Source organism: Mauremys reevesii, linkage group 4 (genome assembly GCF_016161935.1).
Source record: "Mauremys reevesii isolate NIE-2019 linkage group 4, ASM1616193v1, whole genome shotgun sequence".
Classification (NCBI taxonomy): domain Eukaryota; kingdom Metazoa; phylum Chordata; order Testudines; family Geoemydidae; genus Mauremys; species Mauremys reevesii.
Genome location: NC_052626.1, coordinates 36,555,252 through 36,571,462, shown reverse-complemented (window position 1 = coordinate 36,571,462; position 16,211 = coordinate 36,555,252). Strand labels below are relative to the sequence as shown.

The window sequence follows — 16,211 nt, the reverse complement described above, 5'->3', positions numbered from 1 at the left end:
AGTAGAAAAACTTGTTTGTTAATCTGATCTTCAGAATAAAATAAAATAAATGACAAAACTGACCCTGCATAGTGGACGGGAGATCATACAAGAGATGGCTGTCAAACAGTAAGAATTTGTTGTAATCACCTGAGAAGAGGAAAGTGGATTGTGTAAGCATCAGTGTAAATGGAATATAAAGGATGCTGGATGATGGTCAAAGCTTTCCACACTCTTTCTTAGAGCTGAACTGAAAGAAGGATTTGGATAGAAAGCAAGAATGGTGAATTCTAGAGGCTGGTTTATTAAAGTGAGAAGACTATTGAAAGGTGATTGCTGTAGTAGGCAGCAGGCAACAGGAATACGAGGGATAATGTGTTATAGTGATTAGGAGCTCTGGCCACTTTGTAATACTTCAAGGCTCTATTCTCAGATAATTGATTTTACAAACAGCTACAGTGCACCTTAGTTTAGCCCAGTTGGTTTGGGGACATCATAAATATTCCAAGAAGGAATCAGATAATCAGGATTAATTGAGCTCACTGTCTGAGAAGATGTGGCTATATGCTAAAAAATGGTATATGGATAGGGACTGTGTAACTGAGTGTGAATTTTAAATAGGGGAAGTGGGACTGCTCCATCTTCCTTTGACAACAGAAGGGAGCAGCTGTATTCACAAGTGATTACATGAGTGGAATGTCATGAGACATTCATTGCTTCTGCTGGGGTACCTATGGCATAGAAAATTAGCTGATTTTATATGTCTGCTCAGGTCAGTTCTGACACTTTCCCTTAAGGTGCTCCAAAAGGTGCAGTCTAGGTGTCATTCTGCTATTGGACAACAGTGTTCAGTGTTGTATAATGACGGGAAAGAGAAACCACTCATATTGCATTGGATCTTCTTATGGCAAGGTGAGGAGAACCAGCTTCCCCTTGCATTAGAGAGGATCGTCACAGAGAAGAAGCACCACCAGCCATTTTGTGTCTGGAGAAGGATACCTACAAATATGACCCATGTTTGCAAAAGGCTCCTCTATTCTTTCAGCACTCCAGGATGCTGTTAGAGAGACACAAATGCTATGTGAAATGGTCCTTGCACTACCCATATTATATCTTTGTCTCAGGAAAGAGATGAAGCATGTGGACATCCCTAGTGTGATGCTGTAGGAAGAATGGTACCTCATCCACCAACGAAGTTGTTCTGAGCCAAACTGATCCTTGTGGAGATAATGGATTACCCCTTGTGAAAACACTGCTCAAAGGAATACTTCACTTCAAGGCTACAGTTTTCTCAGCTCAAGATACTTCTCTTGAGTTTGAGTGAATGGGAGCTGCCACCCTATAGCGGCTAATAGCACCTGGCTTTACACCATGCCAGATAGTGTGGCAGCTTATACCACATCCTGCCATGTCTTTTCAACATCTCATCTTGGTGGCAACCTCTTCAAAGGTAATGCACTTGGTACACTGGACAGTGATGCAACAATTTAAAGGAAAGTAGCTGATATGTCTCATAACACTAATGTCTCTGGACCAAATTCTGCAATCACTTACCCACATGCAAACTAGCTAACCTCAAAGAAATTGCACAGGTGCAAGAGAACTGGGCCCTTTGTCTGAACTTCAAAGGGTCACACTAGGCAGCACTTAACCTGTTTCCTGATGTATCAGGGGTTTTTACCTAGCTGTGACAGGATTACATAAAATTAAGCATCCAAACACTAAATTAATATAACTTTAGGAAAATGAGTATCACGGCAGGTATGCAGCAGTGCAACTGCATGTACACACACACACACACACACACACACACCTCTGAAATCACCTAGAGACAAAGAGTTTCACAGCACTTAAAGACCAGCTCCCTTGCTTAGCACCTAACATAGGTTTAATGCATACTGAATTACTATCACCTGTTCATTCAAGCACGCTACAGTACTTGCTGTTAACTGTCTTCTCCATTTTATTCTTCATGTTCTTTCACTTCTGCTTTGTCCAATTTAAAAATTCAAGCAGATAAACAAGCACCAGCTTGGTGTGGCTGTTTCAGATTTGACCCGTTCGTGCAAGCACTCCGGGGTTTTGTTTTGTATTTGGCTGCTCACTCTAAGCTGTTGCTGTTTAACTCAACTGCTTTTATTTACTGAGGGATATTTAAAACGTGAACATTCAGTTATACAAATCCTGTTGGCTGCCAGGAAAACATCAAACGACAAATACCAGAAGAAGTAATAGGAGTTCTAATAAACAATCTAATAAAATAATCTTATGTCTGATTCTCTGTCCATATACCCACCAAAACCAACAATTTATTTTGGGGAATGTTGTTAGGAAGGAATAAGTTTGCTGGAATATAAATCTGGGATCCACTGGATTCAAAACCAACAGCTCCGTAGGAACCATAGAGGCAAGATCTACTCTTTCTTCCGTGAGTAAGGTTAGTTCTCAATTAGATTGGTGTTTTGTAGAGCCCATGTCTCACTGAATGTCTACCTTGTGTAGGTTAATGGGTTCTGCTGGAATCTAGGCAAACTGTTTCATATTATGGAATTTCCTTTTTCTATTTGTTTTTTTTTTTAAATACCTAGGAAATTCCATGGGAGGGGAAAGCATTAAGAAAACATTAGGGTTATTCAGTTAATTACATAACATTTACAAAATGCCTAAGCTAAGGTAGCATGTGCATACAATTTGCAATCTAAATAGAGGTTAGAAAGAAAAGGTGCAATAAAGGAAGTATTATCCTCATTCTTTCTGATGGGGAACTGAAGTACAGAGCGATTAAGGTGCTTAGATGCCTAACACCCATTGACTTCAGTGGGAGTTAGGCTCCTAAAAGGCTTTGAGAATCTGGACCTAAGTGACTTGCCCAAGGTCACCATGGAAGTTTGGGGCAGAGCTGGGAATTTAATCCAGACCTCCTGCATGCCAATGCAGTGTATCAGCCAGAAGGCCATCTTTTCTTTCTGCACATTAATTGCATAACTCACCTAGATAACTTTCCTAGATTCTGACCGGCATACAGAGACTAGTGTACAGTAACAGAAGATATATTGAAGGTTGCAGGAAAAATGCTCTGATATAATATAGTATTTGACAAATGTTTTGTGTTTGCAGTGTTGTTGCAGCTGCATTGGTCCCAGAACATTAGAGAAACAAGGTGGGTGAGATAATATATTTTATTGGACCGACTTCTGTTGGTGAGAAAAACAAGCTTTTGAGCTTACACAGATCTGGGAAAGGTACTCCAAGTGTCACCGCTATATACACGGTGGAACAGATTGTTTTGCCTTAGGAGTTACCATGTTGTAAGAGACTATGCAAGGCGAAGTTGGTGTTGTGCATATACTAAAGGGGGCAGAGTTAAGGTTTTGTGTGTGACCTTTACTTTGTTATTTCCTGGTTTCTGAATGATGCAATTTTAACATTCTCTTCATGCATTTTCCTTGATAAATATATACCGTACATGTCCTTCAATGGGTTTTTATACACAGCAAGGCTCTAGAATACCCAAGGTGGCAAATATTTAAGATGAAGATTTTCTCCCTCCATCATCACCCTTTGAAAGATTTCAATCTGATTAGAGCCCCATTATTTTAAAAGTGTCCCTAATCCACTGCAGTGTGAATTGGCAGGGTTTCCAAATATATCTGTATACTCTTGCTTCTGATAACATCTCAGATGGAGAGAAGGAACATAAAGAGAAGTTGGGAAGATGAATAATTTCCACATGCATTCTCCAGAGAGGCAGCTGATTCAGACAAGTAATGAGCACAGGAAGTGTTTCTACACTGTCCTGTGATCAAGTGCAGTGAACTGGAAGGTTTATGCTTAAATAACTTGTCTCTGACTAGACTGGATTGCTATTTTTCATCCCTTCTCTCATCATTAATTCATTTCTCTCCCCACTCTTTTTTACCTTCAGTACTTTGGTTGTAGTTTGGTCATAGATTTGTTTTCCGTATTCACTGCTATATTGCTGTTCTTTTGCCATTCTGCACCCTCACTCTTCCCACAACAAATTTTTACAGCTATTAACAAAGGGAAGGAACAGAGAATTTTCCCTTTTTACATTTAATTGTGCTAAGAAAATATAAACAATTCCCATATATCTTGTGATTTGTATAATCAGATTGAACCTTGTAAATCTAGGTAGCTGGCAAACCCAGGTACTCCAGAATTTCCTCATTATTAACTGCATTGTCCTACCTTCTGTACTGGAATTATACTTTGAGAAAGAAGAGGTTGAACCTTTTCGCAAAACAAAGCAGGTGTGTGTGAGTGATGATTTTGGAAATTACGTAAAGAATGTAGCATGAGTTAGGATGTATTCTTACGTTTTAACAGCTGCTGCGTCTATATCAAATAACTCTCCCTAGCCAGATGGTATGGAGTTTTATAACTCTTAAGACTTTTCCATTTGACTAAGTTCTCACTAAGGTAACCAGTCTTCAAACCCTGAAGGTAGTGATCTAAATTCCAGAATGAGTGATTTTAGTAGTGTACAAGAGAATCAGACTTTCTGTTAGGAGCATTAAGAATAAAATTTCTTCTTACCCAAAAGACTCTTTGATTATTATAATGCCAGGTGACCAATAAAAGGTTTTGCTTTAAAAATTATCCTCTCTAGGAACTTATCACATATATCAGCTTTCAGATGATCTGTTTTCCTCTTGCTGATGCCAATGCTGTAGCAGTTAGGGAGGACAGAACTGCATCCTAATCTTCTTCCAGGTTTCTAGCTCAGATGTGAGTGGCTCCACGTATGTTTGCATTGAGTGAAAATGTCTCTGATTAGAGACAAGTGGGTATAGTAAAAGACATAAGCTGGCATTAACAGCAGGAGTAGGGGAGCACAGAGGACTTGATGATATTAAGGGTGATGCCAATACCGCATCAGCAACGTCCAGAATAATAGGATAAGGAGTGGGAAAAGGCCAGAGGTAAACAATAGTAGGGACCAGAGAATATATTGTGTTGTTTGCTTGTTTGTTTCAATATTAATGTTATGGTCTAATGAAAGGCAACATTGGATTGTGCACAGGGTAAGGAAGAACCTCCTCTGTTCTCTTTGACACTGACATCGATTTACTTGATTAAGTTACTTAACATTTTTGTGTCCGAGTTTCCCCATCTGTAAAATAAAGATGATTTACTGACTAATTAAATCTCACAATTTCTATGAGATAGACAAGTTAATATTTGTAGGGGGTTTCAGGATATAAAGTACTAACTAAGCTCTAAGCATCAGTGTTAAGAGTGTGTTCTTCTCTTGCTCCATTCATATTTCTTCTAGCAGTGTTATCTGGCATTACGCAAACAAATGGAGAGGAGAAATATTGCCGTGGTTTACTTTGTTTGCCAAACATCTTCAAGAATTAGGAAATGAGAAGAGAACCAGAGTGGACAAGATCAGGGCAGAGAACGAATGCGATTGTGCTCTTAGTTTAAAAAAAAAGTTCTTGATTAGACATTTTGATTTAAGATCTAATAAGCATTGTGTGTTTCATATATTGGAGAGTTCATGGAACTTTAGCCATAAGTTCAAGTGACTGTAGGGCATGAATTGATGAAATAATATAGCACAGTGCTTCAGAATGTGATTTCCCACTGACTTTAATGGGCTGGTTTCCCCAGTGTTCAAGGAATGAAAGGAGGCACAGGGAATGAGACTGTGGCTCTCTATTACCTGTGCCAGTCCATCCTGAACAGTAGGTCACAGAAGCTATGGTAGACAGGATTCTGTGGTATCTTAGGGCTACATTACTAAAGAAGTAATAAATAATAATAATAATTATAAAACCTTTAACAAGATTAAGCAGCTGGAATACAAGAAAACAGTTATTCTGAGCAAACAAGGTAGTTTTATAAAGCCAATTAATGCTTTGAAATTAGCATACAATTCATTTTTGTAAAGATATTGGCCAAATTCAGTCCTGTTGTAATCAGGTCCAACTCCATGGACTTCAGTTTAGTTACATCTACCTTCTGTACAACAAGGCAGAACTTAGCCTGTTTTTTCTATTCAGGTCTAGTTTTGAACAAAACTTGATCCTACCGAAGGCAAAAATCCTTTTGACTTAAGTGGGCCCTTGATGTGTGGATTGGACATCTAAAGCAACATTTTAGAAAGGATTTTTCCCCCTGTCCCTCTTGTGCTGTCCTTGAAGCGGGAGAATTGGTGGCTCTGATTCTGAAGGCCAACTCTGGCCCTAATCCAATTTAGTGCTGCTGACAGACCACTCTATGTTCCACTGATAATGCAGGGTCCTTAATGAACTCCACATTAGTAGAGGATAGGTACAGCATAGCAGAAATCTACCAAACATCCTCTCTTCCCTCAGCATACCCCCTGCCTCCTTCAGTGCACCCCATATGAGTCAACAGTGTGATGCTATTGCAAAAAAAGCAAACATGATTCTGGGATGCATTAACAGGTGTGTTGTGAGCAAGACACGAGAAGTCATTCTTCTGCTCTACTCTGCGCTGGTTAGGCCTCAACTGGAGTATTGTGTCCAGTTCTGGGCACCACATTTCAAGAGAGATGTGGAGAAATTGGAGAGGGTCCAGAGAAGAGCAACAAGAATGATTAAAGGTCTAGAGAACATGACCTATGAAGGAAGGCTGAAAGAATTGGGTTTGTTTAGATTGGAAAAGAGAAGACTGAGAGGGGACATGATAGCAGTTTTCAGGTATCTAAAAGGGTGTCATAAGGAGGAGGGAGAAAACTTGTTCACCTTCGCCTCTAAGGATAAAACAAGAAGCAATGGGCTTAAACTGCAGCAAGGGAGGTTTAGGTTGGACACTAGGAAAAAGTTCCTAACTGTCAGGGTGGTTAAACACTGGAATAAGTTGACTAGGAAGGTTGTGGGATCTCTGTCTGGAGATATTTAAGAGTAGGTTAAATAAATGTCTATCAGAGATGGTCTAGACAGTATTTGGTCCTGCCATGAGGGCAGAGGACTGGACTTGATGACCTCTCAAGGTCTCTTCCAGTCCTAGAGTCTATGAATCTATATGCTGGCATATTTGTGCTTTGTGGAATTCTCCATATCATTTATGGACAGATTACTGCCTCTTTACATCATCTGAGCAGTGAGCAGGCACCATTAAACCATGAGAAAATCTGGCCATAAAACCTGTCAGGGTTACTTTGTCTAGGGTTTAGATGCAGGCACATCAAAACTTCCCTGTGACTTGCATTGTGACCCCTGGTACAGGTCACTTAACTTTTCCATGCATTGAATTTGCTCCCTTGTAAAATGGATGTGATAAAACTTATCTCATAGGGTTGTTGTGATGCTAACTTAATATTTGCAAAGCACCTTGAGGTTCTCTGATGAAAGATGTTAGAATACCATGAAGGTGTACAAGTTTATGCATGAGTACTTCCATGGAAGCCAGGGAGAGGATTTAAGTGCTTAAATTTACTCATGTGCTTAAGTGCTTTGCTGGATTTGTGCCTATATGTAAAGTATGATCATTGTTAAGTCCTATGCCAAACTAGGAAAGATTTCAAACAAAGTGAAGGACTGAAGAAAGTTACAGAAAAATCATCTTGAAATATAGAAAAGGAATCATCTTGAGAGATGAGCAAAATAAAATTGGAGCTGGATTTATTTGAGTAAGTATAAAAGAAGCAATCCAAAGCAAAAAAATAAATTCTATGACTAGATCACGTTCAAAATCAGAGAGTTGGAGTAAAAGACCCTCAAACCTCACTTAGAGGAAAAGTTTCTTGGGTTAAAGGGTAAACCTTGGCTTTGCTGCTAAAATTGCCAGCTCTGTGCCTAACCCAACTCTAACAGATATTACTGGGATGTGGATGGTTTTGAGATGTGAATCCCTGTTCATAGAAGCTGGACTGAGACCCCCAAATGAATGTCATACAGGCCACCAAACAGCTACGTGCGACCAAGACAATGGTCACTCCCAACCATCTTGTATTCAAACCATTGACCTAATAATGGAAGGCTCTATATCCTGTGGCCAATATCAGGAAGTCATCCAAGATTCTTGTTAGTATTTCTTCTTACTTCCAATGTTTCCTCAACTCCTTGCTTTCATTCGGGGAGTTTGCTTATTTCAGTCATTGTTACATTCTCTGCCTCGCTCCCATCTCGCAGTATTTATCTTATTGCCGTCTCTGTGTGTGTTTGCTATTTTTGGTAGCCTTTCTGCTCCCTGCTGGGACTCATAATTGTTACTTGGCAGATTAATACTGGCATGTAGAATCATTACTCTGAACTTTTCATGAGCCCAATTAGCAAACAGTAGTGGTATTGGGGGCTCCACTCAATTGGACTCCCTGAGCCACTCTTCACCCATGTGCAAATTTGCAGGAAGAGCAGCATAATTATAGTTTTGCATAATTATAAATCGTGTTTGCCTATGGAGAATTAATTCAAGAGATGCCATTATCATTTGTAAGAGGTTACCTTTCCAATGGAAAGCAGACAAATGTTTATGAAGGTACATTGAATGGGTTCAGTAAATGCATTAATATGCATAGTTCCCAATGTGCAGCACAGAGAATGTTCAGAGAGACTAATCCATCTAGGTGATGGGATGGAACTAATAACACTTCACTTGCTGTTAGCTGTAAAGGCAAACCCTATTCTCAGGAGAGGCAGCAACACATACGGAGGTTATGTAAAGATCGTGAGCCAAATCCTCAACTGCTGGAAACTGGTACATCACCACTAGAGTCAATGGGGCTATGTTGAAATACACTAATTGAGGATGTGTTTCTAATTGTGTTTTAATTTCACTGCTATCAATCCATCTGGGGTGTGTGTGTGTGTGTGTGTGTGTGTGTGTGTGTGTGTAATTTATTAAAATGTTTGTATTTTTGTTAACTTTTGCTTAAATAATTGTATGACTTTAATGGTAAGGTGCGGGGTTGGGAGGGTCAAAATATTGGGCTTGATTCTGCTCTCACTTCCCCTAGTATAAATCAAAAGAAACTACGCTGAAGTCAATGCAGTTACAAAAGGTGTAAACTTGGAGTGGGAAGAGAAATAGGCCCACAGAATTACTTGTAGAATTCAAAATGTTTGGATTTGGGCTTGTGGGAGTCTGTAGAAGGGATACATTTTTATTGCACTTGATCTTTTCTCCAAAGAGCTAAAAATTCAAATACATTTCTAGATTTTTTATATGTGTATTCCTTCGTATCACCATGTTGCATGATCATTTGCTTCATTCAGATGCTACAGTATTTTTATGCAATGTTATTTACATCCAGTGACAAGAACTCAAACATCTTTTATGGACATGTACAGTGCCTAGCACAGGTTCAACCCTAAAATCAGATTAATTAATTGCTAAACCATTATTGTGGTTATTGTCTAATCAAGATGTGTGGCTGGCATAAACAAAAAGTGGCTCCATGATAAACTGTGAGGCATCTTCATTCCCTACTATTAGATTTTCTATATGGCTATAACCCTCCAAACTTGTTCCTGTAGCGTCACTGTTATCACATGACATTCCCTGTCTACTTATATATGGAACTATAAGCAGACACTCCAGGTTGCTTAACATGTTTGTTTCAGATGTGGTGGTCTGCAGCTAACCTTGTGGATTAGAAGGAAGAAACAAGTAAATGCTATTTGTTTTTATATAGCCTGGGGAATTATGGAAGATCAAGCTACAGTTGGGAGTCAGGAGTAATGCAAAAAAACCAGGAGTACTTGTGGCACCTTAAAGACTAACAAATACCTGCACATCTACCAACGTGATATATGCCATCATGTGCCAGCAATGCCCCTCTGCCATGTACATTGGCCAAACCGGACAGTCTCTACGCAAAAGAGTAAATGGACACAAATCTGACATCAGGAATCATAACATTCAAAAACCAGTGGGAGAACACTTCAACCTCTCTAACCACTCAGTGACAGACTTGAAGGTGGCAATTTTGCAACAAAAAAACTTCAAAAACAGACTCCAAAGAGAAACTGCTGAACTTGAATTAATATGCAAACTAGATACTATTAACTGTGGGTTAAACAAAGACTGGGAATGGTTGGGTCATTACACCAATTGAATCTATTTCCCTATGTTAAGTTCTCCTCACACCTTCTATGGGCCATCTTAATTATCACTTCAAAAAGTTTTTTTCCTCCTGCTAACGATAGCTCATCTCAATTGATTAGACTCTGCCTGTTGGTATGCATACTTCCACCTTTTCATGTTCTCTGTATGTATAAATATCCCCTGTCTGTGTGTTCCATTCTATGCATCCGAAGAAGTGAGCTGTAGCTCACGAAAGCTCATGCTTAAATAAATTTGTTAGTCTTTAAGGTGCCACAAGTACTCCTGTTCTTTTGCGGATACAGACTAATACGGCTGCTACTCTGAAACCTGTCATTATGCAAGGAGTAATGCAGTATTTCTTCAAGTAAACCTCAAAGCCCAAGAGGTCTTTGGGATTAATTAGGTCAATTATTAACCCCTCCCCCCCACCAGCTGAATCATAGAAGATGATGGGAAGAAATTAGTGCCATCTTCCTCCTGCATTCACAGGAATCAGATCAGCTGGTGGGATATGCCCACCTGATTTTTACCAATCTTAACTCTCCAGAGCAGTGGCTCTCAAAACTTTTTTACTGTTGACCCCTTTCACACAACAAGCCTCTGAGTGCACCCCCCCATAAATTAAAAACACTTTTAAATATATGTAATACCATTATAAATGCTAGAGGCAAAGTGGGGTTGGAGTGGAGGTTGACAGCTCGCGACCCCCTAAGGGGTCCCGACCCCCAGTTTGAGAACCCCTGCTCCAGAGGGATGTAGGTGCCACTTAAGGTGCATGATGCCATCCTAGAGCATTACAACGAGATCATTTCCCTCTGCAGCGAGTCAGGAAGTTTTTTGAATAAATGGGTTTTTGTTGGAAAATAAGAATTAGTCAAAACAAACTTTTTGTGGAAACGTTTCAGTTTTGATAAAACTTGCACTGGGAAATGATTTCTCAGTCCAGGGTACATATTGCCACTCTAGAGCATTACAACTGGGTCACTCCCCAGTCTGTCTGTCTTCCTTCCTGGTTTTTACATTCATTTTGTTAAGCTCTCTCTTCTCACAATTACTTTGCTGTAAAGTGTCTCTCTCCAGAGGCTTTAATCGGCTTTGCTGGTTCCACCACACATACAGAGAGTGACTGAGCAAGTCAGTGACCTCAAGTATGCTTTGCAGGTGAAACAACGATCGCTCCACTTCAGAAGAAAAAGATCCCCCACCACCACTCTGATGCCTCTGCAACACGTTCCACTGAACCAGTCCTAAAACTGTCTCTCTACCAGAAGCTCTAATTACTCACACTGAAAACATTTTCAATAATTTGCTACAGTGCAAAGCATTCCCTCCCCCACTATGTGTGATTAACCATAAACCCTTTCAAAGAGAGAGTCACTGGACTGGAAGTTTAGGGCTGGAGAGGTTTTGAAGGTTAATTGCCAATTATAGAAAAAGCTTTGTTAAAAGGGAGAAAAAAGAAAAAGAGCAAAAACTGAAGAGCCCAATTTAAACAAAATCCACTATTTCTCCTTTGTACCAAAGCATTTGCGTTCTGAACCTTGTTCAGTTGGGTCAGCATTGTTTAATTTAAATGTTGGAGGTTCTGTGAAGTTTGGAAACACACACAGTGATGATGAGGAAAGTGCTTGAAGAACCCAAAGAAAATGTCACAGGTCAAGGGGAGATGATCTGCTGTGCACTTTCCACATCCCTGCTGATTGCTGTAACTGTGGGGTGAATTAAGATAATCAAATGCGCAGTTTGCAGTAAAACTGCCCCTTCTTATAGGTGTCAGGAAAGTATATGGTGACTGACACCATTTAAAAATACAAGTCCCATGAAAAGCATTAAAGCTGACTCAAGTTCTGGCATGTGACAGAAGAAATGGATTGCGGTTTGTGGGTATGAAAAGGTCATACAACAGGAAACCTTTTAATACTTCTGATCCTTTGACTGAGTCACTCAATAAACTGTAAACGTTTCCTAGACAAAGTCTTAAATGTTCATCAATATTCCTCACACATCACTTAAAAGAATAATGATTAATGCCATCTTGAACTCACTGAACCAAAAGGAGAGAACAGCCCATGAAACATTTCTTTTAAAGCATACATCTCTGTTAAGTCTGCTATCCCACCACAGTCTTACTTGACCTCAAAAGCTCAGTGGGTTAGATCTGGCCAATATTTGATTGAGGGTCCACACAGGAAACTCAAGCTGTTGGGGAAAAAGCAGTCCTGGGGGTTCAGTAGATAACCCATTCTGCTCTGAGTTAATACTGAGTCTATTCTGAGGTGCTGTCTATTTTCTAAGAAAAAAATAGAGGTGCTGATCTGTGGTTGTTAAAAATCATCTGGCACTTTTCCTGAGGGTAGGAGGTCAACACCTTGATCATCACTTGAAAAATTACATTCTGCCTCCTGAAAGTGTTGCTGTGGGTTGAATTATACATGGTGTGCTTCTCCACTGGATACATGCTTCCACTTTAAAGGAAGACTTCTGTTGGTTGCTACCTATAGAGAAACCCATATAATTGCTTGCAAGAGCAACATTAAGCTTGATGCTAGACAAGTGCTTCCTCAGAAAGTGTTTTTCCACCAGCCTGAGAGCAGCAGATGCTTTGCCTATCACATTGGGCAGAGAAAGGATTAAACTGGAGGCTGGCCTTCTACAGGTGCACTAGACTACAACCTAGCTTCCAATGTGTGCAAACTGGATGTTGTACATTCCATGACCTATGGTGGAACAGAGCCTTTTAACACTAACCCACAACCAGGTAGATACTGGCAGAACCCAAGCACTGACTCTAATCCTTTCATCTAATTAACAATACTTTGTTTTCACATGTAAAACTTCTGTTTGCTTTTTGTAAACATTATAGGGTGAGGCTGGTAGCATTACCTATGACTAATGTTGCCCAACACTTCCCATTCTAAGAGCCTGCTTTCAGTTGCTTATAACTTTAGCGGTATAGGCTGAAATTTTCCTTACCTAGTGTTTGCCTCAAGTTGAAGTTTTTTAGAAAGTTTCAGCCAAAACAACTGTCTGTTACAGCTCCATTTTGTTCTTATAGCTGTCCCCTTACTCCATTTTGTTCTTGTTTTCCTCCTCTGGCCGCCCCTCCCTGGCTGTTAAGTTGTTTACCAGGGCCTCTGCCCTTCTCAAAGGGAGGGCCCTTTAAGTTGTTTAACAAAAGCCATTGCCCTTCTCAAAGGGATGGCCACTTGTGCTAAGTGGGACCACTGCCCTGTTCAAAGGGTTAGTCCTGTTATCACCTTGTTAAAACCTGGGCTTGGTGTAGGGTAGGCTCTGTCCAGAGTTGCAAGACCATTTGTGTTTTTAGGATCCTGGGCATGAGTCATACCTCTGGGCTCAGGACTAGTCCAAACATGCCTCTGTGGCTGCCTGCAGTTTTTTCTCTGCCTCCCTTCTCCCTGTAAGAGGGGGAGCCAATCAGAGTTACTGGCGGGAAGCTGCCAGGGTTTGCCTTTAAAAACAGACATTTTTTGAACAGACTTCAGAAAGGTTCTTGCATTGCTGCCTGATCTGATCAACCAGGGGTTCTGGGGGTCCTTTCTCTGCTCTTGTTTTATTTTTGAGTGTACCCCTGTTTTTGAACCCCCCCCCCCAAAGATCGAATTGCTGCCTGAGAGATCTCCTGATTATCAAGACTGTATCAAGCCTTCTGATGTTCTTGCTGCTTCTGCCTCTGTTGCTGCCTTGGGGGATGGTAAGAATCCCTCTGTGAAACTTTCTATACTTTTATTTTATTATTTTAGCTGCTGGCTCTGTCTCCCCAGCACACAGACTCAAGCTAAACCTTGGTCTGTGTTTTGAAACCTCTCTCTTAAACTCTGTGGCACTCTGCCACTAAAAGTAAGTTTGTGCTGCTGCTAAGTTCTGCTCCTGTGGGCTTTGCCTTGGACTGTTTTCAGCTCTATCCACTGCTGCAGTCACCCCCCCCCCCCCTTTGGAGCTGTGTCCTGGACACACACCACTCAGCCCTCTGGAACTATCCTTAGCATAAGGTGCACCCATTAAGTTAAGTTTAGCATTATACTTTGTAAGTTAGGCTTAGGGAATTGTTGCATTGTGTTTTAATTTGTGTAGTCTTGGTTAAGTTAGCTCATAGATAAGATTTTGCTGTGTTCTGTATAATTGTAATTGTCTGTCTTCCCACTGCAAACACACACCCCCCAGCTTCTCTGTGTCTTTCTACCTTGTTACACTCTCTCTGCTGCTTAAGCTTGCAACCTGTTTGCTCTGTCTCACTAAGTTTAAATCTCTAGCATAAAACCCCATTGGTTACTTTCTTCCTTTCTGGTACCCCTCACATTCTACATTTACACCACTGTGACACATTTTTACCTGGAATTGTTTGTTATTTAACACATTTTATCCATAACTGTTAGTTGGTTATATGCTGCTGTGACACACCTTTTTACATAGAAATCGCTAGCTACTTGTTACATTCATACCTCAGTGTTAACTGATTACCCACTGTATTGTATCCTACTGTGTTGTACCCCACTATTGAAACCTCCTTACTGTTTACCAAAAAAGAAACCCCTGCCCAATTGTCTACCTTAACAACCCATACCCCTCACTATTGAATTTTCCCTGTTTTTGTATTTTCTTAATAAAGTTTATTTTGCACCACACCCGTGTGGTAATTGTTCCCCAAGATCCCATATACCTGCTGGCAGGGACAACAACTAAACTATTTCTGAGAATAAGGCTACAGAAAAAAATATTGTTTTTCAATTTAAAAAAATCTAGTGACTTTTTCTTTGAAATGCGGTAGTGCTCTATGATGGGATGTGTACACTGCACTAGAAGTGACTAAAAAGGTTGGCTGGTGCCAGAGAACAATTAGGACACCCAGTAGCACCTGGAGGGTAGCCCAGGCCCAATTTAGTATTAGGCCCAGCTGGGGAGGAGCTGGGAAGTTAATAAAAGAACTTCAGGGCAGCAGGAGAAGAGAGTAGGCTCTAGGAGCCTTGCCTGTGAAGGAGCTATGGCAAAAGGCTAGGAGAGCTATTAGAAAATCATTAGAGCTGAGTGAGATCCTGTGGTGAGCCTTGATAAAAGGGCAAGACCCCTGAGAGGCAGCCCAGGGGATCAGGCTCCTGGAGTAGAGAGACTTAGACACACAGAAAACCTCCAGAGCAGCAAACAAGAGCTGGGCATCTAGGGAGGAAGCTGTGGAAAGTGTTGCCTGATACAAGAGCTTGAAAGCAATGAAAAGTGTGGAGGAATGAGTCCAGAAAGGAAAAGATCTTAGAGACAGACTGAGATAGGAATTATTCTAGGGGACAGCAAAGAGTCTGAGGAAGCAGAATTTAGCTGCTTGTTACAGGATCTCTAGACTGGAATCCATGCTAGAGAGAGGATCTGGGTTCCCCTACCAGCCACTGATGAAGGTGGCATGAAAGCCCTCTGATACAAGAAGTGTAAGAACTATTGAGCCTAGGGTCAGGATGAAAATATGGCATGAGGTCATTGGGTTATTGTTTGGGGGATCTCTCTGTTACCCCAGAAGGGAGGGACTATATGTTTGAGGGTAGAATCATAAGGAGACTAATGCAGGGCTGGAATGGCTGTCAGCTGAGATGGGGGGCAGAGAAGGAGACCTTGCTATGCCATGCCCAGCTATGAGGGGGTGCACTGTCACTCTTCTACATGCCCCCAAAGCTTTGGAAGAACTTGACATTTTGCAGTGGGTGTCCTTTGCACCAGGGCTGTGTCTTTTGCTGTTCCTGTAAAAAATTGCCTAAAGTAGCTAAGTTATAAGCCTTTGAGCAACTGTAATCTGAAATTTTTCAATGGAGATTTTTTTTGCATGCAGAAGCCAAAATCTCTAAAGATTTGTCCTTACTGAGCATGCTACTTTCCTTCACAGCTCCTATGTGTGATAGTCCTGCATGTATGCTCTTCCTGCTGAGCATTCTCCATCCCCTCACAGCTGCTCTGGGCCAGACACCATTACTAGGAGCAAGAAGCCCATCTATCCTGTGTTCTTAAGGACCCTCCCACCCCCACCCATTAGCATCTAGGCAGCATAAAGCAGGAAGCTGCTTGACTTAAATGCAGAGAGGACAAGATCTGGGCAGTGAGGGGAAGGAGTAGATTGGGTCAGGTAGCCTGGTGAAACTGGGACTTGTTTGTGTGTGTAGAGAAACAAACAGTTGTGTGGGAGACACTGAGAC

General features: G+C 40.9%; 1 long non-coding RNA gene across 1 annotated transcript in view; it reads right to left on the bottom strand.

The window, feature by feature from the left end:
- Positions 1-13,125, bottom strand: part of LOC120403259 — a 32,428-nt gene extending 19,303 nt beyond the window's left edge. The window contains exon 1 of the long non-coding RNA XR_005597506.1: positions 12,994-13,125. This is a non-coding gene — a long non-coding RNA (uncharacterized LOC120403259). The remainder of the gene's footprint in view (positions 1-12,993) is intronic.
- Positions 13,126-16,211: the final 3,086 nt, after the last annotated feature.